Genomic DNA, 14,509 nt, shown 5'->3' on the forward strand with positions numbered 1-14,509 from the left:
CACTATATTTACTTATTTGTTCAGTGTAACTAATCTTCCTGATTATCTGGCTGCCTCTTCTGTCTGCCACCTCCGTATCTACAGCCTCTTACTGCCTGCTTTCTTGGCCCTTGGGGATGCTGCCACCAATGTCTTCATAAGGCCTTCTTCTTTTGCCTCCCCCCATTTCTGAATGCTGAGTACCAATGTTAAGAAGTGGAGATAAGAAGTAATGGATATGTGCTTTTAGGCAGGGAATATGTGCTTTCTCTTTTCCCCACCCAACATGGTACATGATGTAATAGGAACTTTATGAATGCTGTATGAATGAATGAATAAATGGATCAATGAACAAATGGAAGAGTAAACAAACTTGTACTACTATTGTGCATTGTTTATCTTGTGAATGTTATGTTGGGATTATCAGAGGATGAGAATAGAATAGGTAAGACCAAAGCATCTTCTCTATCCAGGAAGATTTTTGTCTCTTTTCACCCTTGTAAGCAACTTTGGAAGGCTACAGGGGAAAGGGGCAGATACGGGAATACCTGCTGAAGCAGCCAGAGAAGCTAAATGAAACTCTGGAGTCAGTTGACAGATGAGGCCACCAGCTTGTCTTTGTATCCAGCACAGCTCCAGGGGACCCTTTAACCAGGAGGTATAATGATATAATGATGGGAACAAGTGCAAGACACAGTCTGAGCTTTGGCTGCTTCATTTTGTTTGAGATTCGTGTGTGTGTGTGTGTTTTAGAGCTAATAGAAGGCAACACTCCAGAGTAAATAGTTCTTGTCCCCCTATGTGATTTCTGAAATTCTATTTGGCTTGCAGTATTTCATGACATTTTTGTCCAACTCCATTGGGATGTGCAACTTTACGGCAACCATGTTGACAGTTACTAGACAGTTGCTAGCGTAAAGGTGCTAGTGCTTTAGAATCCTCTCTAGTAGTGTGCAACTGGAAATAAATGTGCATATTAGTTTTGTGAATACTTAAAACCCATTACCATTCCATTAGAGTTTTCACCAATGCTTACATGGTACCTGCATGTACTACATGACAATACATAAAAATGCCTTATTTTGTTAGAATCACTTTGACAACAGATTCTGTTGGGTGACCACTCAAAGTATCCCCATCTGTCTTGCCTGTTGCCCACTGTGGTGACCAAAGACACCTGATCCTTGACTTCACAGCTCCCCTTGCTGCTGGGTGTGGCTTATGACCTGATTCCAGTTAGTGAAAAGGTTTATGGGAAGTAGCTTTCACTTTTCCTTTGTCTGGTTGCAGAAGGTTGGGTTCCTGAGTACCTGAGGCCACTGACACTGTGTTCTCTCAATGGGCTTTCTCTCCCTGAGTGTTGTCTAGGTTGGGGATGGTCTCTGCCTTCAATCCTGAAGGACTCAAGGTTTAGAGTAGTGTGGGCACCAAGTGGAGAAAAAGAGCTAGGGGAAGAGCAAAGGGGAGAGGATGAGGAAAGGGATGGAGTCTGACGGAAGCTTGGGGGAGGCCCACCCTTGGCACCTCAGGCTTCTTAGAGGTTCAGAGATGGACACCCAGGTCCACTCCCTCGTTCATGCCCTTTTGTGCCTTTTGCACTGAGCTGGTCCTCTAACTGCCCTTTGCAGCCATGGGCTCTGTGCAGCGTGACTCACAACCTGAGGATTTGGGTCTTTTGTAAGCCTTTTGGTCTAAGGGCAGGTTGTCGTAAAGACTGAGATAATACAGATAAAGAGTTAAGAGCTGTGCCTTGTACATAGTCAGTGCTCAATAAATGTTGAGTATTCATATTGTTACCTTTGAAGGTGTACAAATCTACTGGTGTACAGATTTTCTACCTTTATGAAAAGCCAAAGGCCCCATGGAGAAGAGTTTTCATCCAGGTTAATGGAAACGTATGGTGTTTATTTCTTCAGTGGTTTGAGAAGGGAAAGAGGAGGTCACTTTGCAAAGGTGATAGTGAACCAAGAATTTTATTTTTGTGAATCTCATTTTTTTGGTAAAGGGCTGTCTTCTACCAGAGATCAAGAATGGAATTAATAGCCATCGTGTGTATATATCTGCCTGTTCTCTCCTAACACCTCCTCATTCCCTAGAACTTTGCCAGCATCTGGGAGGTCCAGTAAGAAATGCTCTTTAAATCCTCTGCATTCTTCCAGAAGCCCAAGGGGTTTAACAAGTTCTGATTTTAGCTAAAACATATAAACCTAAAAAGAAAAAAGTACAATTTCTGTAACTTGGTTTTTTATGCCAGAAATCTTTGTGTGTTTGTCAGGTAACAAAGTAAAACTTGAATCTTTTGTTATTGGTTATTGGGCAGTTGATATAAAGCAGGATATTTGTTCAGTGATAAGAGTGGGTTGCCTTTAACATTTTATAAGGTCATGTTTTATCGAAGGAGTGGGTTTTACACTGTCAGTATAAAGTTAATATCAGTAAATTTGAATTTCCAGAGCAAAGACTATATTGAAAAAGTACAGTTGGAAAGAGGTAATTTAAAAAATCTCCCTTTAAGCTAAACATCTGAGGAGAAGTAGAGAAAAATCATTAATGAAATCAAAGATCACTTGGATATGATGAATTATGAACATACAGCACAGTGAAGTAATTTCATTCCAGCTGCTCATCTGTGGTCATAATTAAACTGGAAATTCAGCCTCCTGCTTTTTTGGGGGGGGTGGTGATCTCGTAACAGTGACTTCAGTCCCTAAGAATCAAATGCTTGTTTAAAAATATTTCTGGTACTCAAAGGAATAAATTTAGCTCAATAAGGCTATTTTTCTAAAATCATTCCACTCATTGTTTAAATGATTTTTCTTTCACTTTAATGACATTATAGGAGATTTGGCTCAGATTTTGAAAAGCTCCTTAGAGGCAGAGAGAAAAAAAATGTAGATTAGCATTGGTAAATCTTTTTTGATGGAGGATATAACAGTAGTTGAAATTTTGGTATCAGTTGAAATTCCAAAGGTTTCTAGAATTGAAGCAAGCAGCAGTGGGGCACGGGGAATACTCAGTATATGATGGTAAGGTCAGTAGCTTATGAGCAAGCAGTGGAGAAAATCCTCACAGCTGAAATTAGGCATTGGCTACTAGATTCAGATCTGTTCTGTCTGCGTGTCTTGCTTGGCCCCTTGCTGCTCTGAAGGACAAAAGTACTCCTTTCTGTGGCTGCTTAGGTGGGAAATGATATTGGGTAGGAGGGCTCGGGCTGGGGAGAGGTGATGGGAACCATTTCCTCATTACCCACAGCGTGAGACAGGTCCACATTTAGAGAAGGAAAGGTTCCCAGAAATCTTGACACAGCAAGACCTTGGCATTGAAAACCTAGCATGGAGGCTAAGGTACCTCAGCACCAAGTTTTGGAGCCCAAGGCAATGGAATATCAATAAATACAGTGAAGTGCCTCGTAATTCCTCAGTAATTCACAAGGCCCTTGACAGCTCCCAGGCCTGTCGGTAACTCCGTATAGGACATAAAAAGCATGCTTGTACCCTAGAGCCGGGATGCTGGGCTGCTTTTCTGAAGGAGATGGAGCGCAGCTGTGCCTGGAGACCTGCTCTTTGGACCTTTGGCCCCGTGCAAGTTGTTGCCAGTTCACCTGCTGAAACTCAAAGCAGGAATCCTGGGCTGCATTTCATGTGTGCGTGGATGGCTTCAGGGAGGGCATGCACCTCAGCTGATGGCCAGTGTTTTATTTACAGATTCACCAGAACTTCCAGTTCTTTCCCCCAACTTGAAGCCAAGAGAGGAGGATGAGTTTTGTGTGAACTACTGCTTGGGGGTAATTTGACCTCAAAGATGACAGCTCAGGGTAATCCTAGCCAGCCCCTAATCCTTCCAAAGGGGCTATGAAAACAGCACTTGGTTGTTGTTTATGCAAAATGAGGGAAGGGGCGTGTTTGGAGGGAGAAATTTTGCAACAGATTAATGCATGTCGAGCAGCTGATGTCAGCTGGCTGGTGGAGATTAACATGGTGTACAGCGCCCCTGTTGTCTTTTTACCTTAATTAATTAGATGAGACATTTAATATGTTGAAACATCAAGCCGAACATCTGGGGTTTTATGGGTAGTGGCGTTTATCCAGCTGTTTACTCTCCCTGCTTTCCGAGGAAGATCCATGCTCATTGGGTCCTGTTCACTCTTAAATTTAGTCAGTTCAGAGGTCACAGGATCTCTAACTCCAAGCCTTTTGATCGTGGTTAGAGAAGTGTCTCGTCTTCTGAGTGATCAACTTGAATTTTCCTCAGAAAGGAATTTGATATGATGAAAAGAACATCTCAAGGAGTTAGCAAAACTGGCCCTGGCCCCGGTTTTACCACTGATTGTTCTGTGAGATTGAGCGCATCTTGAATGCCCCCTTGGCCTTGTTTCCTTATCTGGGATATTGCGGGAAGGCGAATAATTTCTGCCCTGCTTAGCTCTTAGGGTGGCAGGAAGAAGGAGACCATATGGAAAAGCTCTGTAAACTGTGCGTGTTTTACAAATTGTTCACCCAGCCACCCAAAGCTATTTTAGGAAGCTTGTAGGTGTTCCAGGCATTGTGCTTAGCTGGTTATATAATAGTGAACAAGATCCGCCCCCCGCCCCGACTCCCCATACCAAGGAGCCCAGTCTGGGCAACAAACAAGCATTTTGTAATATTGTGGGATAAATGCTGTGATAAGAATAATTACAGTGTGCTCGGCAACAACGCAATCTTGGGTTAGGGGTGAGGTGGTGGGTCAAAGACAGTTATTATTTAAAAATAGGGATTAAAGAGGCTTTGGTTTTTTTTTTTTTTTTCTTTTTTTGGCAATGCCTGGAAGAGAGCCTTGGGAAGTTTTGCTGAGCACAGCTGTTGGGTTTCATCTGAAATGCGCGGGGCACTCACTCGATTTCTTGAGAAGAGAGTGAAACTCTGGTTAAGTATGTGAGGTCGCTGTTTCTTGGCTGGAGGACCCTAAAAGGCCACATGGGAACAAGCCCGGTGCAGCTGACACAGACTTCAGAGTGTGAGAAGGAAAGCTTCCTTTGGTTGCTGGCTCTGCACTTATCATCAGCTTAAATCAAGATCCTGTTTTGTCCCAGGTGGTTGGATTAAAGCCGTGTTGGCCTCGGGGAAACTCTTGCTGAAGCAGATACATGCCTGTTTCATGTAGGCCCTGCCTCTTAGGGATTTGTTTTAATATTTCTTTAATTAAAAAAATTTAAATCTGCAAAAATGAGAATAGTGATGAACCCCCGTCAATAATTATCTTCCAGCATCAATAATTATCAAGATTTTGTCACATTTGGTTCATCCATCAATTCCAGGCGTCATGTCATTTCACCCCTACGTACTTCACTGTGCTTCTCTAAACGTGTGGACACTATATTACGTAACCACAATGCCATGATCACATCTACAGAGGATTTTTTAGAAACTTGTTCTTTTTCCTCTCCAACATTTTATTATGAAAAATTTTGAGCAGACTTCCCTGGTGGCGCAGTGGTTAAGAGTCCGCCTGCCAATGCAGGGGACACGGGTTCAAGCCCTGGTCCGGGAAGATCCTACATGCCGTCGAGCAACTAAGCCTGTGCACCACAACTACTGAGCCTGAGCTCTGGAGCCTGTGAGCCACAACTACTGAGCCTGTGTGCCACAACTACTGAAGCCCGTGTGCCTAGAGCCCGTGCTCCTCAACAAGAGAAGCCACTGCAGTGAGAAGCCTGTGCACTGCAACGAAGAGTAGCCCCCGCTCACCGCAACTAGAGAAAGCCCACGCGCAGCAAAGAAGACCCAACACAGCCAAAAAAAAATAAAAACTAAAAATAAATTTTTTGAGCATATGACAAAGTTGAGAATTTGAAAGCGCACGGCTGTATATCCACTGCCTAGATGCTATCACCCACATCGACACGCCTCTCCATCTACTCCTCTCATTATCCCTCCATCCATCTGTCAGTCCATCTCGTTTATGTATTTCAAAGTAAATCACATACATCAGTAAACTTCTCCCCTAAATAGTCTAGCATTCATGTCATTAACAGTTTAATATTGGTTTCCTTTTTCTTTTGAGATAAATTTACAATGACATGCACAGGTCTTGAGGTGTTGGCTGAATTTTGACAAATTCATGTGCCTGTGTAACTCCAATCCCTGTCAAGATGTAGAACCATACCTGCGCCCCAGAAAGTTCCTGCATACTCCTTCCCAATCATTCTCTTCTCTCTCTCTCCTTGTGGTAACCACTGAGCTGATTTTTTTTCTACTATAGGTTAGTTCCTACTGTTCCAGAATTTCATATAAATGGAATCGTAAAGTATGCACTCTTGATATTGTTCACTCAACCGAAGTGTTCGTGGGATTCATCCATGCTGTTATGTGTCTGCTGGTTTGTGGCTGCAAGTAGTTTGCTTCTTTTTATTGCTGATTAGTATTCCATTGAATGATGATACCACGATTTATCTATCCTCCCATTGATGGATGCCTGGGCTGTTTCTATTTTTTGGTTATATGAATTAGCTTCTTTGGATATTCTCGTCCAACTCCTTTTTGTGAATGTATGGCTTTTATTTCTTTGGATAAATTCCTAGGAATTGAATTGCTGGGCTGGGAGGTAGGCCAGCATGTAGAAACTGCCATAGCTTTTGCCAAATTGGTTTGGACCATTTTACATCCCTACCAACAGTGAATGACAGTGCTGGTACTCTACTTAGCCAACAGTAGGTTTTGTTAGTCTTTTTAATTTTAGCTGTTCTGGTATGTGTGTAGTGGTATCTCATTGTCATTCAAACTTGTCTTTCCCTGATGACTTATGATGTTAAGCGCTTTTGTATATGTTTATTGTCCATTTGTATATCTTTTTGTGTTTGTTCAGACTTTTGCTTATTTTTGTGTCTTTATTATTGAGTTATAAATGATTTTATATATCCTGGATAACAGTCCTTTGTTAGGTATCTGTTTTGCAAATATTATTTCCAAATGTATGGCTTGCTTATTTTCTTAAATATATCTTTGATGAGCAGAAGCTTTGACTTTGTCTAACTTAACCAATTCCTTCTTTTATGGTCATTACTTTCTGTGACCTAAGAAATCTTTGCCTTCTACTCTTACAAAGGTCTTTGCCTGTGTTTTCCCCTAAAAACTTGATAATTCTAGCTTGCACATTAAGGTTTGTTGTGATCCAGCTCAAATTATGTATGTGTGTGATTTGAGATTGGGTCAAGGATTTGTTTTTTTAAAACCAATTTCTAAGCTGTGTTTACCTAGGAAGCGCCATGCCACAAGGGTAAACAAATATGAGTCTAGCTGCTGGGTTTTCTTTTTAAACAGTTTGTAGGTGTGCTGCTGGCTCAGGCCACAGTGGACACGACTTAGCCGCATATGGTACTTGCCCCATTCTTCTTGCCTGCTTTCAGCAATCGAGTATTGGATGCCCACCATGTGCCAGGCTTTCAGCAATCGAGTATTGGATGCCCACCATGTGCCAGGCACGAAGGCAGTGGTACCCAAGACCCGCCTGCCAGGACGTCAGACTGAGCAGGGGGCTGCCAGCATGTGGTGTGAGAATGGGGGGATGAGCAGAGTGACCATGATCTGATGAGGGGTCTGGGAAGTCCCCCTGGCGGGAGGGATTTTTGAGCTGAAATCTGAAGGAGGTGATGGCGGTCAGGTAGGACTAGGGGTCTGCGTAGAGTGTTGTCAGGGCTGGTGGGGAGGAGACGTGCCAAGTTGGAACAGCCCAGGTGACACCTGCCTTCCCCCAGAGGGTTGGTTGTCTAAGGGGTGGAAAGAGAAGGTGCCTTGGGGACTGGCATGGTCCTTTCTGTGCGTCTCTCCAAGACTCAGTGGGGCCATTGCTAAAATGCCTGCCCTATGTCTCCTCAGGATGCCTTGAGCAGTTGCACCTTCTTGAAGAGGTTTCCTCAATTCATCTATTTTTTTTTTCACCGAAGAAACTCTTCTTCCTTTTGACTGCCAAGGAGGAAGGGACAGGGAGAGCCCCTGGGGTGCTCTTCTGTGGCTCTGAACATACTCTCTGCTGCTCTCTCCAGGCTCTTGGCTTTTCAAAGGACCATTGGCTCTCACTGACTGCCCTCCTGCCCACTCGGCCTGATGGCTGTGCGCCCCCGCTAGAGCTCCTCTCATTGGTGCCTGCCATCCCACAAGGCCCTCGGCCTCACGGTCTGCTGAACCAGAGTATCTTCCCCCAGAGCTTCTGAGCATTGCCACACAAGGTCCTAGTTGGGCCCCTCTCCCTCGGCATCACTACTCCTTGGAAGCAAGTCTGCACTCTTTTCCAGCTGCCCCTTCAACACACTCCCTATAGAGTGCCCTGTGCATGCCTTGAACCTCTTCATTTCATCCGCTTTCTTTCTCTCCATGCCTTAGTGTCCTGCGTCAAGGCCGCCAGACTGGTGCTGCTCAGGTTCCCATCTCTCCTCTCAAGTTGTCTCTTGAACCCCGCCCGCCTTCCCGCCTTAATCATATCTCCTTTGTAGTCCAGGCTCTGGCTCAGGCAATTGTTTTTGCTCATCAAAGAATCCCTGTCTGCTACTCTGTTCCTCTACCTACAAAGATGATCTGATTTCCCTTCTTTTACCCAATACAGCATGATGATAATCACATAGTTTACAATTCTTGTGTATGTCCCGGGTAATTTCTTGAACTCCTGTTGGACTTTTCTTGTTGGTTTTGTCGCCGGATTTTTCAGCATGGTCTCTGTCCCCTCCTCCACTTCCTCAGCAGCATCCGTTCCTTGGATCCAGCACAGCCGCTCTACGAAAGCTGCTTTCTAGTCACCATATGAGATTTTTCTGAGGCATTTAACTGCTGAACACTTAAAATCTTTTATTTGATCTGTCACCGAATTTTCTTCTTTTTGTCAGTTTTGTCCTCCTGAGACTTCTTTATCCTTCTTCCTAAATGTGGTGTTCTTCAAGATTTTGGCCTTGTTTTTATTCCTTTTTTCTCATCTTGGCAACTTTATATTCTTATGGCTTTGTTGTTTCTAGATGTGTTCCAAATGTGTGATTCCTGTAAGTCACCATTTAGGACATTTCCACCAGAATTCCCTCTCTCCCTTTCCTTGCCTTTTGTTGATAGGTTCATTCATATATTTATCACCCATCCCCACTTCCCTAACCCAGCACCCTTGACAGGCATGGCTAATCAATCAAGATGGTCGTCCTCACTAAACTGGGCTGTGACCTATGAATTTTTCAGTGTGGCTCCCAGGCAGCCACTGCTAGTTGGTACATCAGTTGCATCTATCTGTCATATTTGTACCACATGGCCCTGCTTTCTGTTACCCAGAATCTGGTCCCCTGAAGGATTAGTCACCACCAAAAGTTCAGTTTATAATCCCTGCCCGATTTCCTAGCAACGTGGGCAGGATATAAGCTGGAGTTATTCAGAGCTCTCACAATGCAACGTTTCTTTAAAGATCTAGCTAGAAGATGTAGGTAGGGGGAATGTGAGTCGTCTTGTCTTAAGATTGGTGTGAAATATATCTATGTATGTTCAACGGTGGTCTTATTTTGCAGTTCATAAAAGCATTCTCACTTATCCCTTTGCCTCTGGGTATATTCTAAATAGGATGGAACAAAGTTTAGTAAACATTTTAAAAGTTTATAAGCCACTGCAGGTAGATACACATGCACGTTGGGAAAAGCACTGGCTTTGTCCATCCTCAGAGGCTAATTGGGTTGGCTTTGTGAGCTGTTCAGGGAGAAGACCGTTCCAGAGATGTAGGTCCTCCTCTGAGAGGACCCTGCCTCTAGGATCTCAGAGTTCTTGTTACTCCAGACACCCTGAAATCGTTCTAAACCGTCGGCATAGAATGATGACTTTTTGACTTGAGGTTTGGTGATGGTTGGCACCTTCGCCTCTTCTAGACCAAGAATGCATTTTCCGCTCTAAGCGTTTTCCTCCCTCGCATGGCAGCTGTGACAGGTCACAGGCTCCCAACTACCGGACAAAAGGAAAACTGGGCTGCAAATCCTTTAAGAGTCTGCACTTGGAGTTTTAAGTCAGGTTGTAAATGGAAGTCAATTATGTGGGAGGTGGTGTGGGACCTGGGGTGGACGCTGCCGCTGACCAGCTGTGTGACCTTGGCTAGAAGCTTGGCGTGCCTCCGTCTCAGTGCCCTCACCTGCCTGTTGAAGCTGAAGGGTTGGCTGATCTTGAGGGTCCTTTGAGACCCAGCGTTCCATGTTCTTTGTTTTCCTGGTTGTTACTGTTATGACTTTATCTAATGAGACTGTCTTGTTTAGACAGTAAAGAAAGTTCTGTGGAATGATCAACGTTTTAAAAAGCACTTGGAATTGCATCTGTTTGTTGGTTTATATTAGAATGGTTTTGGGGTCCTCGGGAAAGAGGGGCACATCCTGTCCTGGAAGGCTGAGTGTAGCTAAGGGGACGGGGAAGGGGTAGGTCTAAGAACTGCCTATTAATTGACTGCCCTTAGGTTTAGCAGAGCAGCCAGGAAACAGAGGTGTTTGGTACAGGCTGGCATCCCATTAAGCCACACAGTATATGGCTGTGATTAAGAGCACAGGCTTTGGAACCAGGCAGAAGGCCTGGGGTTCTAGTCCTGACTTCATTACCATCTGGCTCTGTCACCTTGAATGAGATCACATCTCTTAAACCTCAGTCTTCATGTTTGTAAAATGAGGAAAATAAGAATGCTTCCATCATAGCGTTGCTGTAAGGATTAGTTGGGATGAGATACAGAACTTCTAGCCCATGTGGTGTACAGTAATTGCTCAATAAACATAGCCTCTTAATCAGAGTGCTTGCCTTAGACTGGGCTAGGCATTTTTCCTCTGGTATCTGAGGAAAAAGTCACACAATCATACTAAATGGTAGAAGTAGTTAGCCACAAATTACAGAGGAGGAAATCGAAGTTCAGAAGAGTTAAATAATGTTCTCCACATTACACAAGCAGTCAGTGACAGAGCTAGGATTGGAAACCACATCTTCCTGCCTCCAAAGTCTCCTTCTGCCATGCCCTCTGCCCCCTGGAGTGGAGAGCCCTCCTCACTGCCCACAGCAGGCTGGGCTCAGCAGGGGATTCTAAAAGACCATGAGAGAGGCAAGGCGAGTCACCCATATCCACCGAAAGCTGTTCTGCTTACAAACAGGTTGGGTTCTAAAGAACTACTGGAAGTTCATTTGTTTGAAAAGTTCAAAGTTATATTCTAGTAGCTACTGTTCATGCTGCCTCTTGGTGGCAGGAAGAATTACCATGCTCTCCCCCTGAGGAACAGCTTTGTTTGCAACCATGAAAATTCTTAACCTGAAAACTTATAAGTAGAGGACCACGCAAGGCAGAGCAGAGCAGTAAAGGGTCCTAAAAGAGGTAGGGACACTACACCATGCACAATCAGAGGAGAGAGAGTCACGGCCAGTAACAGGGTACAGTGGGATCATCAGTAGCTTCCTGTGGTGGTGGTGATGGTGGTGATGGTGGTGGTGGAAGTAGCATTCAAGATGGGCCTTGAAGGAAGGGAAACATGTTGGAAAAGTGGAGGTGGCAGGAAAGAGAGCAGCTACAGGGTGCATTCCAGGTGCATAACACTGAAGCTGCGCTCTGTGGAGTGAGGAGATAATGAAAAAAATCCTCCAACTAATTTTTCATGTCTTTTAATGCCTTTGATTGTGTTACATGAAGGCAGGTCAGAGAGTCTAAGAGGCAAATACCCTATTTGTCAACAAAAATATTTCTAAGCATCTTTGTCTTTCCTCCATCTGTAGGGGAGCTTCCAGCATCAGGGTGCTTACAGTTCTTTTGTCTGTACCTGCACTTCCCAGTAGGGAATCCACCGCCACACATGGCAGTTGAGCACTTGAAATGTGGTCGTCCTGACATGTGCTGTCAATGTGAGACACACACTGGATTTTGAAGACATAGTAAGAAAGTAAAATATCTCAATTTTTGGTATTGATTACATGTTGAAATGGTATTTTGGATAGATTGGATTAAAAGTAAAATATTAAAATTAAGTTCACCTGTTTTTTACCTTTTTAATGTGGCTACTAGAAAATTTAAAATGACATGTGTGGTTCTCATTCATGGCTTGCCTTCTGTTTCTATTGGATGGTGCTATTCTGGAGGGACTTGTTATATACTTAAAATTCTATCATCCATTCTAGGGTCGTCTGAGTCCTAGATGGCTTTGAGCTGGGTGCACCTCAGGAAACATCCTTGGTCATTCAGTTGTGATGGAGACCTAGGTTCTCTCTATGGCTAGGTTACGTACATGGTTCTCTGAGCTTCAGATACTTTCATCTGTGTAGTGGGGACGTTAGATCAGATATTTTCCATGGCCCCTTTCAATTAAAAAATTCTATGATTCTAGCTTGGTGTAACTGTTAACTTTTTCTGGGTTCCATTGAAAGGTCTCTACTGCTCCCTTTACTAAATGTCAGAAAAAGTCTGGGTTATTTCCTCTTACTTGTGTTCCTTTAGTAATTCTTGGAGTGGAAAGACTTCAGAGTTCTGATAGATGAAGGAAACCTTCTTACTCTCCTTCTCTTCTCTGTCTGTTGGCCCATCTTGGCTTGTTTCAGTGTGCTCCTGAGCAAGGTGGCCCACCAGCTCCTTTAAAATGGTACAGGCATCAGAGAGCTGGGAGAAGAGGTCTCTCCTTTCTTTGGTTCATGACTGTTAAGACTGCTTTTGAATACCCCATGCATGGTGATCCCATAAACTTTATTTAGACACTGTCTAGGTCCATAAAAACTGAGAATCTGATCTGTATTTTCCCTTTTGGCTCTACTAATGTTAGAACAAATCAGTCATGTCTTTGTAAATATCTTTCTTTCAGCAGTTCATCCTCTTATACACTGTCCATCTGCTATTAAATAAAATATATCAGGTATTGGGCTAGTTTCCAGAACACAGAAATAGAAGACGTGGTCTTTATCCTTGAGGAACTCCTGGATAAAGGGGTTCCACCTTTAAACTTCACCAACAAGGTGAATACATGGTGCTTTCTGTCTTCAGAGGGACATTCAAGCTGGGGTGGGCACAGGTGAGGAAAGAGGGTGGCGCCATGAGCACACTAGGTGATGAAAAGTTGACTTTCAGTTGAGAGTTTTTGATGTTTCAAAGTGAGACAAGGTCTTAGTTAACTACCAACACGTCAAATAAGTAAAATCTGCCCTATAAATATATATTATATATAATTCCATTTAATGGAACATCAATGTTTGGATGCAAGTGTGTTGCTATACTGAAATCCCCTCTTATAATACCAGTTGCAATGTAGTTTCTTGACATTTAATTTATTTTTCTTTTGGAATGAGCCTTTACAATATGTTACATTTTAAAAAAGTAACAATATAGAAAGGGGGTTATATAAAAGCAAAGTTTTACTGGCTTAAAAAAGGGCACTAGAGGGCTTCCCTGGTGGCGTAGTGGTTGAGAGTCCGCCTGCCGATGCAGGGGACACGGGTTCGTGCCCCAGTCTGGGAAGATCCCACATGCCGCTGAGCGGCTGGGTCCGTGAGCCATGGCTGCTGAGCCTGCGTGTCTGGAGCCTGTGCTCCGCAACGGGAGAGGCCACAACAGTGAGAGGCCCGTGTACCGCAAAAAAAAAAAAGGGCACTAGAGAGGGAAAATACTGTTAGGTCTGTGGAGTCCACTTTATTGCAAGTGCCTGAATCTAAGTTACCCTTAATAAAGTCTTGATTTCTCTCTCAGGGTATGGGTGAATAAAATATATCTGCAGAGGTATTTTTGAGTAACTAGCACTTCTTGGCTTTTGATTTGAGGTTTGTAGGAATCCTAATCTGATACACAAATCTACACATGATATGAAAATAGGGATAAACTTGTTCATATGCAGCTCTACCCATACGAACCATGCAGGTGTTGACCATTTTCCCTGGCGGGGGCAGGTGGCAGGGCGGTGGTTGGAGGTTGAAGAGAGGCACATGGTAATAACAGCGGTGGCAGCAATATTTATGTAGAGGGTTGAACTTATTAACAATGGGAGCAGCACACTAACTCTTGCCTAGAAACCAGCTTTTGATTGGAGCAGTGATGAGTTCTCTGTATGTCTGTTTTTTTCTCTTTTCTCTGATGTGCTGCCCCAGAATACTGTGTTCTTAGTTTCTGTAATCAGAATCAGTTTAGTGTAAAAAATTTTTTTAAAATTCTATGCCACTTCTGGATATAACTAAGTTGGAGATCACTAACATGGAGTTTTGTTGATGTGCTGGTGTCTGATGATTAGAGGTACCCTAGCTGGTTTGCAAGGATTGTATGTGGGTGTTTAAATAATTGATACACTACTTTGTTTTGGACAGCTCAAATAGCTGCCCTTTATTCACCTGTAAGTAGAATAATAAGGTCATTTATTACCATGCATGTAAAATGGAAAAACTCACTATAAATTATAACTTCAAATTATTATCTATCATCTCCCTGCATAATGAGGCATAAAGTTTATTTAATCATTCATTCATATGTTCAGTATTCGTTTAATAAATGTTTATTGAATGCCTACTCTGTGCCAGGCAGGATATGAGAGGTACTAGGGATGTAGCAGCAGTGA

The 14,509-nt window shown here is 43.3% G+C and overlaps 1 protein-coding gene across 1 annotated transcript in view; it reads left to right on the plus strand.

Annotated features, from left to right (window-relative positions):
- SAXO1 (stabilizer of axonemal microtubules 1) overlaps window positions 1–14,509 on the plus strand; it is a gene marked incomplete at its 3' end in the record, with an annotated part of 96,496 nt that overhangs the window by 48,448 nt on the left and 33,539 nt on the right. The window lies entirely within an intron of this gene.

Source organism: Hyperoodon ampullatus (assembly GCF_949752795.1).
Source record: "Hyperoodon ampullatus genome assembly, chromosome: 6".
Taxonomy (NCBI): domain Eukaryota; kingdom Metazoa; phylum Chordata; class Mammalia; order Artiodactyla; family Ziphiidae; genus Hyperoodon; species Hyperoodon ampullatus.